General features: G+C 45.0%; 1 long non-coding RNA gene across 1 annotated transcript in view; it reads right to left on the bottom strand.

Moving 5' to 3' along the window:
- Positions 1 to 936: 936 nt before the first annotated feature.
- The window catches only part of LOC124012921, a 38,213-nt gene continuing 25,442 nt past the window's right edge, over positions 937 to 13,707 (bottom strand). The window contains exons 4-5 of the long non-coding RNA XR_006834794.1: positions 3,305 to 3,481; positions 937 to 3,108 (exon numbers count right to left, since the gene is read on the bottom strand). This is a non-coding gene — a long non-coding RNA (uncharacterized LOC124012921). The remainder of the gene's footprint in view (positions 3,109 to 3,304; positions 3,482 to 13,707) is intronic.

Here is a 13,707-nt window from a genome sequence, read left to right as displayed (position 1 = left end):
GAAAATGATATTTGAAGGATTGGGGGCGAACCATGCATGTGCAGTAGTAGTCTAACATGCTCTAGGTCTTTGACAGTCAATGAGTTAAGACAGAAAATATTTGTGTTCGATCTGGTTACGCCTATTATTCCAGACAATGTCTCTTTGTGCCCCAGACATAACAAAGAGACTCTCACATCAAGCCGACATGCTGAAGTTTGGATGGTTAGTGAGGAAATGGTTCCCCCTGGTGGACATACAGTACTATATTATATTACACAACCACACAGCATCACTGACAAGCTGCTTGTAATGTCTTTGGAACCAGTTAGGTCCAGTGGGTGTTTTACTAAAATAATGACATTTTCCAACTAGGTATCTAGGTGATCCAATAAACCTTCCAATATGCTCAACAGAATGTTACTCCTGGGTTTGCAGCAGGACTAAAGTTGTCGAACCATCGCTGGCGTCGAAAGAAAACACCCAACGCCAATAATCTAGGGAAAGCTTTGTGGATTTATTATGGCATGTTGCCTACCCACCTGACAGAATCGACATGTGGAATTCTGCTAACGAAAATGTACTGCACATACCACCACTGAGAACAGATGACACTACGAGACACACCTCAGATTTCCCTCCCCATAGAATAAACATTTACCTTGAGTTATCACATGAACGATTCCAGTAATCAGTGCAGTGCATTACGAATTAGAGCCTCAGCTGCTTGCGTTTGAGACAAAACAACACATAGATACCCACAGCCCAAACATTTCATAGAAAGACGATTGATAATACAGAATGTTCAGTCTCTTGTGTTGTATAGTGAATGTTTATTCACTATACGAATATGTACATATAGTAAATAAACTCTTCCATGTGTAATAGCACAATATATACAGCAGTGTAATAACTGGTATTATGTACTGTGTTAAACAGTATATATATATATATATATATATATATATATATATTGGCATTACTAAGTACTGTATATGTCCTTCTGTTCACCGTGCATCTGGTCCTCAGTGTTCATATTCAAACTGTATCATCAGTCAGTTGCGATCATGCATTTCTAGCTCTATGGTTTTGATGAGTAAGAGACTGAAGTCCTCTCAGACCGGCAGCGTAGTGCAGGCACGGACTGGCCATAGGGCAGTTCGGGAAAAGGCCAGATGGTCCATCTTTAGCCAAGTGGGCTTGTCTAAATTGTTGTTTTTTAAATGCAGAATGACCATTATTTGGCTAACAATAGGGGCCTCCAGGGAAAAAAAGGGCCTGTGTGTTACAAATGCCGGGGCTGATTTATGGTCCCAGTCCATCCATGGCTGAGTGGAGCAGAAGGAGGCAGAAAGGATGCTGCCATCCCCAGACGTGATGCAACACTTTGGTGGCGGTGTTGCTTGGTGCTTGCTCCCATGCCCAGACCACAGGCATATGCCGACCACACTGGGAAACATGTGCACAAGCGTTCCATCTCCAAGGCCTTGCTGTGGGCGTGGGTGGTATTCGTCTTTGAGCGTATACGTCGGTAACATTGCATTTAGTATTGTTCTGGTTAGAAATGTGACATTTCTCTGTGCTGTACACACCTGGTCGGCACGTCTTCTACTAAACCAAAAAAAAAAAATAGGTGTTTACATGTATGTGTCAATGGCCCAAATACTGTTGAAAAACACTTCACACAGAGCTATAGAACACAACACAACAGGTTTCCATGTAAACTGCTACCAGGCACATTTCAGAGGAGTCTGGGAAAACAGAAAGCCTTTTAACGAAAGACAGCCTTGAGCTGAATAGATTAACACAACAGCAGTTGTCACATGCTGTTTTTTTCAACCATGACACCAATGTTACAAGAGTGTATACACCCTTATGTTATTCTAGCCAGTGTGTTTCCATAGCTATTGTGCTGACACTGAGGACGTGTGAAGAGCAGAATTCAACAACCGATGCACAATCCAAACAGCAGCTTGGTGAGAAGGTGTTAAAGTTCACAGTGAGCCATTGTTATGGAAATGCCATCTGAGAAGTACCAGCGGCCTGGCTCCGGCTCCAAGTGAGTGCAGGTCCACTGGAGCCATGGTTCAGTGAGACACGGGTGCCGGCCCACGTAGATGGAAACAGAGAAAGTCTGAGCTGGGATGAATCCGGGATAGAAATACACCAACAGCAGAGGAGTGTTTTAACAGGACATGGTTGGCAGTGAGAAACCCTTTTAGGTTGATGTCAGGAATGTTTAAAAGACAAGGATTGGATTGTCCAACCTACTCATAACATTAGCATCAGCTTCTAGCTAACCTTTGCAAACAAACACATCAACACTTCAGGTCACAAACACATCAGTCATTGTCTTCATCTCAACCCATTAGCATGATAGCCCCATTGGTTGTCATCAAAACCACTAACAACGTTTAGAAACCCATATCTGCTGTACACACCGCGCTGCCATCCGCATTAAAGTCTCAGATTGGAATTCATACTTACATCAAATGTCTGTGTGAAAGAGGAAGCCAGCTGCCCCTTGTTACAGTTAACCCACTCGCCCCTCGTTCTTCAAACATTTCTAGTACGTTATCCCCTTATATGTTCCAGAACAATCAGAAAGCTCAGAACCCCTAGAGGCCACTAGGATCCACCCATCTTCCGACCTGTTATAGACATCAGCAGGACATTTGGCATTTCTTTTCAATTGAGAGTTCTCCGTTTTGCACAGCAGTATATAATCAGCGTATGTCCTTTGTTTCTCATGGCAGTGTGTGTGGGAGTAGAGGTGATCTGTCCACCCGCACACACACACCAACGCTCTTCTTGAGTCTTTTCAGATTGTGTGATAGAGACGGTTCTCTGTCCATCCTTCTAACCTTCTCTCCCACCCTTTCTCTGCTCATCACTCACTGTCTGCAGCTCAGTTGCTGTTCAAACGGGCCCACCACTCCTTCATGGGTCTTTCTGTATCGTCCTACCCATCCATTCCTCTCCTACAGTTCTCATCAGCCTCACAAGAGGTAAACATTGGGGCTAGTTAGACCCCCACCAGGCAGCCTTATGATCCCTCATTCTCCTCAGAGCTCTCTGGAGGGGGTGGGGCCTCCTCCGCCGTGGGAGACTGGGCTTCTCCCTGAACATCTAGACACAGAGAGACAGACACATAGGACTGCAGTTAGTTATCATTTCTCACCTCATTTCATCTTTATTTAACCAGGAAAGACCCGTGGGGTTAAACGGCTCTTTGCGAAGACAGCCTGGAACCTGGCCACGAGACAGTGGTTGTGTGGTGGAGCTTCATGGATTTGAGTCAGGCTGTCAGGCTGAGCTAACCCACCTGTGAGGTTGAGCTCGGCCAGTTTGAGTGGAAGGTCAGTGGGGTTGACCCCAGCCGGTGACCCCAGGATGTCAGGTAGGGCGTTCCTTCTCCCCGAGCGACCCGAGGATGCAAAGTCCAGCTTGGGCTCTACCACTTCCGTCATCTCCTCAGGATCAGAGACCCTGCAACTGCTGCCTGGGAGAAGGGGAAGAGAGAGACAGTAAATGAATTATATATTCACACCCAAAAGTTCTACTGCTCAGATCACATGGTCAGGATCAACTCTTTTCTAGTGCCGCTTTTGTCCACTGGAGGGAGTCCTTGTACTATCGTCACAACAGATTTCTCACTTGTTTTTTGCACAGCTAAAGTATTTATTTCTATTTGTGTCAACAACTAAAAACAGATAAAACCTCATAGGCCATTTACTTTGTAATGTTCCACCTCAGAAAGCACAGGGCTGTTTTCATCAGACATCATGCAGTTCAGATGGCCCTGACCTGTTTGCTAGTTTCATCTGGAGCATGGCTGGACACAAGAACAGCTTTCTCTCTGTACATACTGGCTGCCTGTGTGTCTGTGTGTCTGTCTGTCTTTTGTCATGGTGACTGCTGTAGTTCTGTTTTGCATGCTCTGGGCTACACGAGTGACATGCAGAATTACATCCCATGTCTCACACTCTTATAGCACACAAGACACACCTGGGTTGGGCTCAGTTCAGAATTTTGGAATTGACCCCCTTCAACTCATGAGTTGAAATTCAAATTAAATTGGCCATATCCCGCAGGATGCAGAATTTGAATATGAGTGGCCGGAAGAATGATTTAATTCAGTGCAATTAAAATAAATTACACTCTGTCACATATACTCCCTCTCCGGCCTCTAGTTCATCAGGCTGCTGATTATCCCACACACCTGTCACCATCGTCTCGCGCAGCTGTGACTCATGACACTCACCTGGACTCCATCACCTCCTTGATTATCTTCCCTACATCTGTCACTCCCCTTGGTTCTAACCTCAGGTGTTATTGACTCTGTTTTCATTTTGGTGCCTTGTTTGTGTTTCATGTTCATTGTATTTTATTTCTTAAAAACACTCACTCCCTGAATTTGCTTCCTGACACACACACACACACACACACACACACACACACACACACATTTAACCTTAGAATAACTAATTATATTTCCACCAACCATTTAATTCGTCTGGCTTCTTTTTGAAGGCCTCAGGGTCAACTTCAAGATTAAACAAATGGGACATTTAGTATTTTACCCATATTGAACAAAATGTAAGTGATTCATGAAATATAATAATGTAGAATATTCGCATACAGGTTTTGTTTTCCTTGATCATTTATTTTAACAGTTTGACCTGAAAATCAACTGATTCAACAATATTGTATGTTCGTGTATACAACAACCTGTTTGGATGTTTGATGTACAAGATTTATTAGGTACACCACCCTGTTCACGAAAATGGGTCACTCTTTTTAGCGATCCATTTCACGCTGTATAAAGCAGGCATCGAGTCATTCAGTTAATGTTTGACTGAACGTTAGAATGGGCCAAACAAGTGATCTAAGCGACTTTGAGCATGGTATGGTCTGGTCTGGTATGGTCTGGTCTGGTCTGGTCGGGTCTGGTCTGGTCTGGTCTGGTCTGGTCTGGTATGGCATGGCATGGCATGGTATGGTCTGGCATGGCATGGCATGGTTTGGTCTGGTCTGGTATGGCATGGTATGGCATGGTATGGCATGGTATGGTATGGTCTGGTATGGCATGGCATGGTATGGCATGGCATGGTATGGTCTGGTATGGTATGGTATGGTCTGGTATGGCATGGTATGGTCTGGTATGGCATGGTATGGTATGGTATGGCATGGCATGGCATGGTCTGGTCTGGTATGGCATGGTATGGTTTGGTATGGCATGGTATGGTATGGTCTGGTATGGCATGGTATGGTCTGGTATGGCATGGTCTGGCATGGCATGGTCTGGTATGGTATGGCATGGTATGGTCTGGTATGGCATGGTATGGTCTGGTATGGCATGGTATGGCATGGTATGGTCTGGTATGGTATGGCATGGCATGGTATGGTATGGTATGGCATGGTCTGGTCTGGTCTGGTCTGGTATGGCATGGTATGGTACGGACTGGTATGGTATGGTATGGTCTGGTATGGCATGGTATGATCGTCGGTGCCAGGTGCGCCAGTTCCAGTATCTAGGGTTGATTGAGAATGAGTCGGCGGCAGTCCTGTGGATGAAAACAGCTCCTTAATGAGAGGTCAAAGGACAATGGCAAAACATTGTGCAAGCTAACAGGTGGGCCACAAACATGCAAATAACGGTGCAGTAGAACAGTGGGCTGTAGAACGGCATCTCGGAACGCATCGGTCCTTGTCACGGATGGGCTATGTCAGCAGACGACCACACCGTGTTCCACTCCTATCAGTTAAAAACAAGAAGAGTCAGCTCCAGAGGGCACACCATCATAAGGAAGGAGAATAAAAACATCCCCTGGTCTGACGAATCCCGGTTCCTGTTATGTCATGCTGATGGCAGAGTTAGGATTTGGCGTAAGCAGCATGAGCCCATGGCCCCATCCTGCCTGGTGTCAATGGTACAGGCTGGTGGCGGAGGCGTAACGGTGTGGGGAATGTTAAGTCCTTTGATACCAATTTAGCAACCTTTACATTCCCAAATAATTCAGGCTGTTCTGGAGGCAAAGGGGGGGTCTGACCCATTACAAGACGGGTGTACCTAATAAACTGGCCACGGGGTGTATACAGTTGTGGCCAAAGGTTTTGAGAATTAATTTTCACAAAGTCTGCTGTCTCAGTTTGTATGATGGCAATTTGCATATACTCCAGAATGTTATGAAGAGTGATCAGATGAATTGCAATTAAATTGCAAAGTCCCTATGCCATGCAAATTAACTGAATCCCCAAAAAACATTTCCACTGCATTTCAGCCCTGCCACAAAAGGACCAGCTGACATCATGTAAGTGATTATCTTGTTAACACAGGTGTAAATGTTGATGAGGTCCAGGCTGGAGGTCACTCTGTCATGCTGACTGAGTTCAAATAACAGACTGGAAGCTTCAAAAGGAGAGTGGTGCTTGGAATCATTGTTCTTCCTCTGTCAACCATGGTTACCTGCAAGGAAACACGCGCAACTTCTCCCAACCATCCAGGAACAGTTTGGTGACGAACGATGCCTTTTCCAGCATGATGGAGCACCTTGTCATAAGGTCAAAAGTGATAACTAAGTGGCTCGGGGAACATAACATCGATATTTTGGGTCCATTGCCAGGAAACTCTCCAGACCTTAATCCCATTGAGAACTTGTGGTCAATCCTCAAAAGGTGGGTGGACAAACAAAACCCCACAAATTCTGACAAACTCCAAGCATTGATTATGCAAACATGGGCCGCCATCAGTCAGGATGTGGCCCAGAAGTTCATTGACAGCATGCCAGGGCGGATTGCAGAGGTCTTGAAAAAGAAGGGTCAACACTGCAAATATTGACTCTTTGCATCAACTTCATGTAATTGTCCATAAACGCCGTTGACACTTATGAAATGCTTGTAATTATATTTCAGTATTCCATTGTAGCATCTGACAAAAATATCTAAAGACACTGAAGCAGCAAACTTTGTGGATATTAATATTTGTGTCATTCTCAAAACTTTTGGTCACGGCTGTAGACTACACCTTATATAGAATAGCGGCATTTTAATTTAATTGAATTTCACTGAATTCAATTTCCTTTCATTCAAATTTTGTATCCTGTTTACTACTACAAAGTTAAATTAAATTATTTAATTTAAATTTATGAGGCATTCTCAACTAATTCTGAATTGAGCACAACACACACGAAAAAAAACAGCACAATGTGCACATTCATTTCTACACACATTTCCAACAAATATATGCACACACAAATGCACACATCGAGCTGCTGTTTCTATGGCAACGGATGAAAAAACACCTCTGGTAAGCAAACATGAGTCCAAACGACCCACTCCCTCTTCTATCTCTCCCTCTATGTCTCTGTCAGTATTCAGTTCTCTTGAAATAACCCACTGCCTTTAGTAGAATCCCAGTCTCAACAACTATATTGAGGGGCCACACACACACACACACACACACACACACACACACACACACACACACACACACACACACACACACACACACACACACACACACACACACACACACACACACACACACACACACACACACACACACACACACACACACACACACACACACACACACACACACACACACACACCTCTCTTCCATATCACCGGTCACATGTTGACTGGTGTCAGGTAAACACTGCCATAGGGTGGGAGGATTGGTAAGTCCTCATACCATGTCAACATAACAACACAGCAGTTATGATTGTTCTGACGTGGGTAAGGAGACGTGTGCATGCACAAGACGGCCCTTTGTCAACAGTTGTTATCGCTCTCACTTCACCCTGCTTGCCTTCTATCTTTCTCTCTCCCTGCTCCTCCACTTGTAGATCACTCCCACTCATCCTGTCTTTGTCTCCCTACACAATTGTATTTAACCTTGATTTAACTAGGCTAGTCAGTTAAGAATTTGTTCTTATTTACAATGACGGCCATTATCTCATGTGGAATCTCTCCCTCTTGTACTCAACCCCTGTAATGCAGCGTGGTAAGTGTTCATACTCTTATTTCAACTGAACACTAAATAACAAAAATCACAAAGAGAATGAACGGAAACCGGAACAGTCCTGTCAGGTGCAGAAACACAAAACAGAAAATAACTTCCCACAAAAACCCTGTGGGAAAAAGCTACCCAAATATGGTTCCCGGTCAGAGACAACGATAGACAGCTGTCCCTGATTGAGAACCACACCCGGCCAAAACAAAGAAATCCAAAAAGGAACATAGAATACCCACCCAAATCACACCCTGACCAAACCAAAATAGAGACGTAAAAAGCTCTAAGGTTAGGGCGTGACAGTACCCCCCTTCCCCCCCAAAGGTGCGGTGAGGGACGTAGACCCCACTCCACCCCTGGCTTGGCCCACTTAGGTGGCGCCTCTAGAGCGGGGACCCTCGCCGCTGACCCCGGACTGGGGACCCTCGTAGAGGACGCTGGACGCTCCGGACCGAAGGGCGCCTCTGGACGCTCCTGACTGGAGGGCGACACTGGACGGAGGAGACGCAGAGACAGCCTGGTGCGTGGGGAGACCTACAGGAGGCCTGGTGCGTGGAGGAGGCACCGGATCAACTGGGCTGTGGGGGAGCACTGGAGCTCTGGCACCACTCCTCCAGGCTGAATGCCCACTTTAGCCCGGCCCCTCCAGAGTGCAGGCACAGGACGAACCGGGCTGTGGGGGAGCACTGGAGATCTGGTGCTTAACACTCGCACCTCTCCATTAGGCTCAATGCCCACTTTCGCCCGGCACGGGCGGAGCGCAGGCATAGGGCGACACTGAACCCTCCCAGGGCCCCGGAGACACAGTATGCAGAGCCGGTGCAGGATACCCTGGGCCGAAACGGCGCACCGGAGACCAAACGCGCTGAGCTGGCACAATCCGCCCTGGCTGCATGCCCACTCTCGCATGGCATTTGCGGGTGGCTGGCATATAGCACTCCGCGCTATGAGCGTGCACTGGAGACACCGTGCACTTCATCGCATAACACGGTGCCTGACCAGTACCACGCTGCTTCCAGTAAGCACGGGGAGTTGGCTCAGGTCTATCACCTGACTCCGCCAAAAGATTTTGGGGGAGGCACATGGGGAGATTGGCGGATTCAGGCTGCCTCTCGTGCTGCTGCGCTGCCTTGCCTCATATCGCCACCTCTCAGCTTTAGCTGCCTCTAGTTCTTCCTTCGGGCGTCGATATTCCCCAGCCTGTCTCCAGGGTCCCATCCAACATCTCCTCCCAAGTCCAGGAGTCCTGAACCCCCTGCTCCTCGTTACCACGCTGCTTGGTCCGTTTGTGGTGGGTAGTTCTGTAATGATCGTCTGTTGAAGAAGGTGTGGACCAAAGCGCAGAGTGGTAAGTGTTCATACTCTTATTTCAACTGAACACTAAATAACAAAGAATGAACGAAAACCGAAACAGTCCTGTCAGGTGTAGAAACACAAAACAGAAAATAACTACCTACAAAAACCCTGTGGGAAAAAGCTACCAAAGTATGGTTCCCAATAAGAGACAACGATAGACAGCTGTCCCTGATTGAGAACCATACCCTGCCAAAACATAGAATGCCCACCCAAATCACACCATGACCAAACCAAAATCGAGACATAAAAAGCTCTAAGGTCAGGGAGTAACAACCCCGGCCTATTTCATAACAAAATAACAATAATTAGTTCCATATGGAGTTTTTCTCCAACTGAAATTGCTTTACATTCAATAGGATACTAGATAACTCACCCCAGGCACTTCAGTAGGGTACTACAACAAATCACATTCCCAGGCTTTTCAATTGGCACCCACTACAGAGAGACAGTAGGGGGTCGATGTGAATGTGTGTCTATATGGTGTGTGTGTGTGTGTTAAGCTCTGTCCTCTGTCTCCAGCAAGAGTGTGTGTAGGTGTCCAGGGAGGCAGGACAATTTCTTCCTCTTAGGCCTCCGCATGTTACAGCTGCTCTTTGTGTGGCCCTTCGAGCCTCCAGAAGGAGGGAGGACAAGCTGCAATTAGCATTGACATGTCTACAGCTGCCTTCATGGCTGTGTTGATTTCAGGAGAGGCCTGTCTCGGTCTGCCTGCTGAACACATTATAGGCAGGAGACAACAGGACTGAGAGGAGGCAGGCAGGCAGGCAGGCAGGCAGGCAGGCAGGCAGGCAGGCAGACAGGCAGACAGGCAGACAGGCAGACAGACCTACTGCTCTCCAGCGATGTTTATGTTATCCAGAGCTGGCTGGCAGAATGACAGGAAATAGGTCTGTTCTGCAGAGATGTTTGTCTTAGCCAGAGATGGCTGCTTCAGATGTGTGTCAGACCAAAATCTAGGGCAATCAATGACAGTTGAAAAGGAATATCTTATGTTACTGTATACATCAGGAATATATTTTTTTTCTCCTAACCTATTCTAACCATAGGTCACTTTTGAACCAAACCTGACTAATGCACAACATCTGCAGTGGAGGCTTAGGATAATGACCCCACTAGGTCTTGGTTGGGAAGGATCATTCTGTATAGAAATGGTGACCTATAGAATACATAGGCTTGTTTCATCAGACAACCTCTGTGGTGTGTACTGTGTATTAGACACAATACTAATACCAGGTAATATAAAAGCCCTCGATCGAATGACAAGTAGGTCAAGGGTTGTTTACAACACTGCTATTAAAGCATAGAGAGTTGAATAGGCTTCTGACAGCTTCAAAGACCAGGATACACTAACACTAGAATTAAAGGAATAAATCATAAATTGTGAAAAATACTCACAGGGACTTAAACTAACTGCATTTCCCTCTATAATCAAGTTAAAAATATTTATTTTGAAACATGATCGCTATCCAACAGCTCTCTATATATATATAGTCAGACAGCCAGTCAGTCACTAAGCCATCCAGTTAGACAGCCAGCCAGCCAGTCAGCCAGCCAGCCAGCCAGCCAGTGTCCCATGCATACAAGTTCTACAGGGCCTGGTCAGTCTGTTTCAATCCAACACTTTGAGTGTGTGAGAAAGAGAGAGAGGATGAAAGAGAGAGAGGGAGAGCTAGAGAGAAAAAGTAAGAGAGCGATAGAGAGAGAGAGTAGTGCTGGTAAGGTCACGATCCGAGCAGAAACCTAGCTCTACACCCAACACCAGAGCAACGTGTAAATGAGATGAGGGGGGAAACCTCACCTCCACGTAGAGGTGTGGAGACAGGAGGTATTTTCAGCATCTCACCTCAGTAAAAATAAAATTTTCAGTTTCTTACCTCACTTTTTTTCTATCAGTCCTCTATCAGTTATTTTATTAGTCATTCAGTACTCACCCTTTTTACTTTCCCATTGTTTTGTGCTTTAGTCATTTTTCTTGTATCTTAAACTCTTTATTACCACCAAGGCACAACGCATAATTACAAATAATTTGAATACTGCAAATTGACCGCAAGAAGCCCAAACAGATATATTTGATTAAAAAAATAATAATTTCAAACCTTGCTTACATTTGTATACAATCACATACAGTACCAGACACCTACTCATTCAATGGTTTTTCGTTATTTATACTATTTTCTACATTGTAGAATAATAGTGAAGACATCAAAACTATGAAATAACATATGGAATCATGTAGTAACCAACGAAGTGTTAACATTTTGCGTGTAGGGGGCAGTATTTTTGTTTTTGGAGAGAAAAAAAACGTACCCATTTGAAACGGACTATTTCTCAGCCACAGAAAATAGAATATGCATATAATTGTCAGATTAGGATAGAAAACACTCTAAAGTTTCCAAACCTGTAAAAATATTGTCTGTGAGTATAACAGAACTGATATTGCAGGCGAAAACCTGAGGAAAATCCAATCAGGAAGTGCCTCTTATTTTGAAACCTCTGTTCCTGTGCATGCCTATCCTCCATTTAAAGGATATCAACCAGATTCCTTTTCTATGGCTTCCCTAATGTGTCAACAGACTTTAGACATAGTTTAAGGCTTTTATTTTGAAAAATGAGCGTGAAAGATCACATTGCATAAGTGGATAGGTGGGGGCTCTCAGAGTGAGTTTTGCGCCATTGTTTCCTCCTGTGTTTTTGAAAAACCTACACACCCGGTTGATATATATTTTAAAAACAACCTGAGGATTGATTATAAAAAACGTTTGACATGTTTCTGTGGACATTATATGGAATATACGTCTGTGTTGTCGTGACCGCTTTTTCCTGTGAATTTCTGAACATAACGCAACAAACAAACTGAGGTATTTTGGGTATAAAAATAATCTTTATGGAACAAAAGGAACATTTGTTGTGTAACTGGAAGTCTCGTGAGTGAAAACATCCAAAGATCAAAAGTAAATGATTAATTTGATTGCTTTTCTGATTTTCATGACCTAGCTACTTAATGCTTAGTGTACATAATGTTATGCTTTGCTATCAATAAACTTACACAAATGCTTGGATTGCTTTCACTGTAAAGCATAATTTCAAAATCTGAGACGACAGGTGGATTAACAAAAGGCTAAACTGTGTTTTGCAATATTGCACTTGTGATTTCATGAATATGAATATTGTTTTGTAATATTGACTGTGGCGCTATGCTAAAATGATCCCGGTAACAGGATGGGTAGCGTCAAGAAGTAAAACAAATCAAAATATATTTTCTATTTGAGACTTTTCAAAGTAGCCACCCTTTGCCTTGATGACAGCGTTGCACACTCTTGGCATTCTCTCAACCAACTTCACAAGGTAGTCATCTGGAATGCATATCAATTAACAGGTGTGCCTTGTTAAAAGTTCATTTGTGGAATTTATTTCCTTTTTAAGGTAGTAGGGGTGGTATACAGAAGATAGCCCTATTAGATTTCCCCATTATCCCGTGTACCTATAACTGCGTTTTCTGTTGGTCTGTTGCCAGTTTGTCTTGTCTTGCCAAGTCTTACCAGCGTGTTTTCCCGTATCTCTAGTTTCTGTTTTCTGACCATTCTGCCTGCCCTGACCCTGAGCCTGCCTGCCGTTCTGTCCCTGATTGACGCTGCCTTGGATTATTGACATCTGCCTGCCCTTGACCTGCCATTTTCCTGCCCCCTGTTTTGTAATAAACAATTCAGTTTCTAACTGTCTCCATCTGGGTCTTATCCGGAGTCTTGTTAGTACGAACTGGCCATGACTGACCCAGCAGACTCGGACCAGCGCCGCAACGCCTTCTCCTTCAGTGGAGCCACCATTGGAAGACACAAGGAGTGACTTCAAAATCTTATGGAAGGATTCCAGACCTTGGCAGAACGCAATACATTGAGGGAGCAATACCACGGCTTCCCAAGTACCGTATAACACTGATGTCTGGGAGGGCTCTCTCCTGGGCTACGGCGGTGTGAGAGGAACAATCCAGTGTGTGCTTCAGTCTGTTCATGGAGGAACATCTCTCCATTGTCCGTGAGAGAGGCTGCTCAGAAGCTACTCCTATTATGTCAAGACTCCCGTAGTTTGTCAGACTATGTGGCCGATTTCCACACATTGGCCGTCGAGAGTGCCTGGAACCCGGAATCCCTGTTCGACACGTTCCTTCATGGATTATCAGAGGAGGTTAAAGACGAGCTCGGGAGCTGACCATGGATCTCGACTCTCTCATCGCCTTGACCATATGGATCGTTTTAGTGGCTACCGGAACGTAGGAGGGAGAGGAGGTCTGTTCCCAGTCATACTCTCTCATCCAAGGATCCCACTTCGCCGCCGAGGAATCCCGGAAGTCCCCGGAA

Source organism: Oncorhynchus gorbuscha, linkage group LG24 (genome assembly GCF_021184085.1).
Source record: "Oncorhynchus gorbuscha isolate QuinsamMale2020 ecotype Even-year linkage group LG24, OgorEven_v1.0, whole genome shotgun sequence".
NCBI classification, from domain to species: Eukaryota; Metazoa; Chordata; class Actinopteri; order Salmoniformes; family Salmonidae; genus Oncorhynchus; species Oncorhynchus gorbuscha.
Note: the sequence above shows the minus strand (reverse complement) of the source record. Positions and strands in the feature narration are given on the sequence as shown.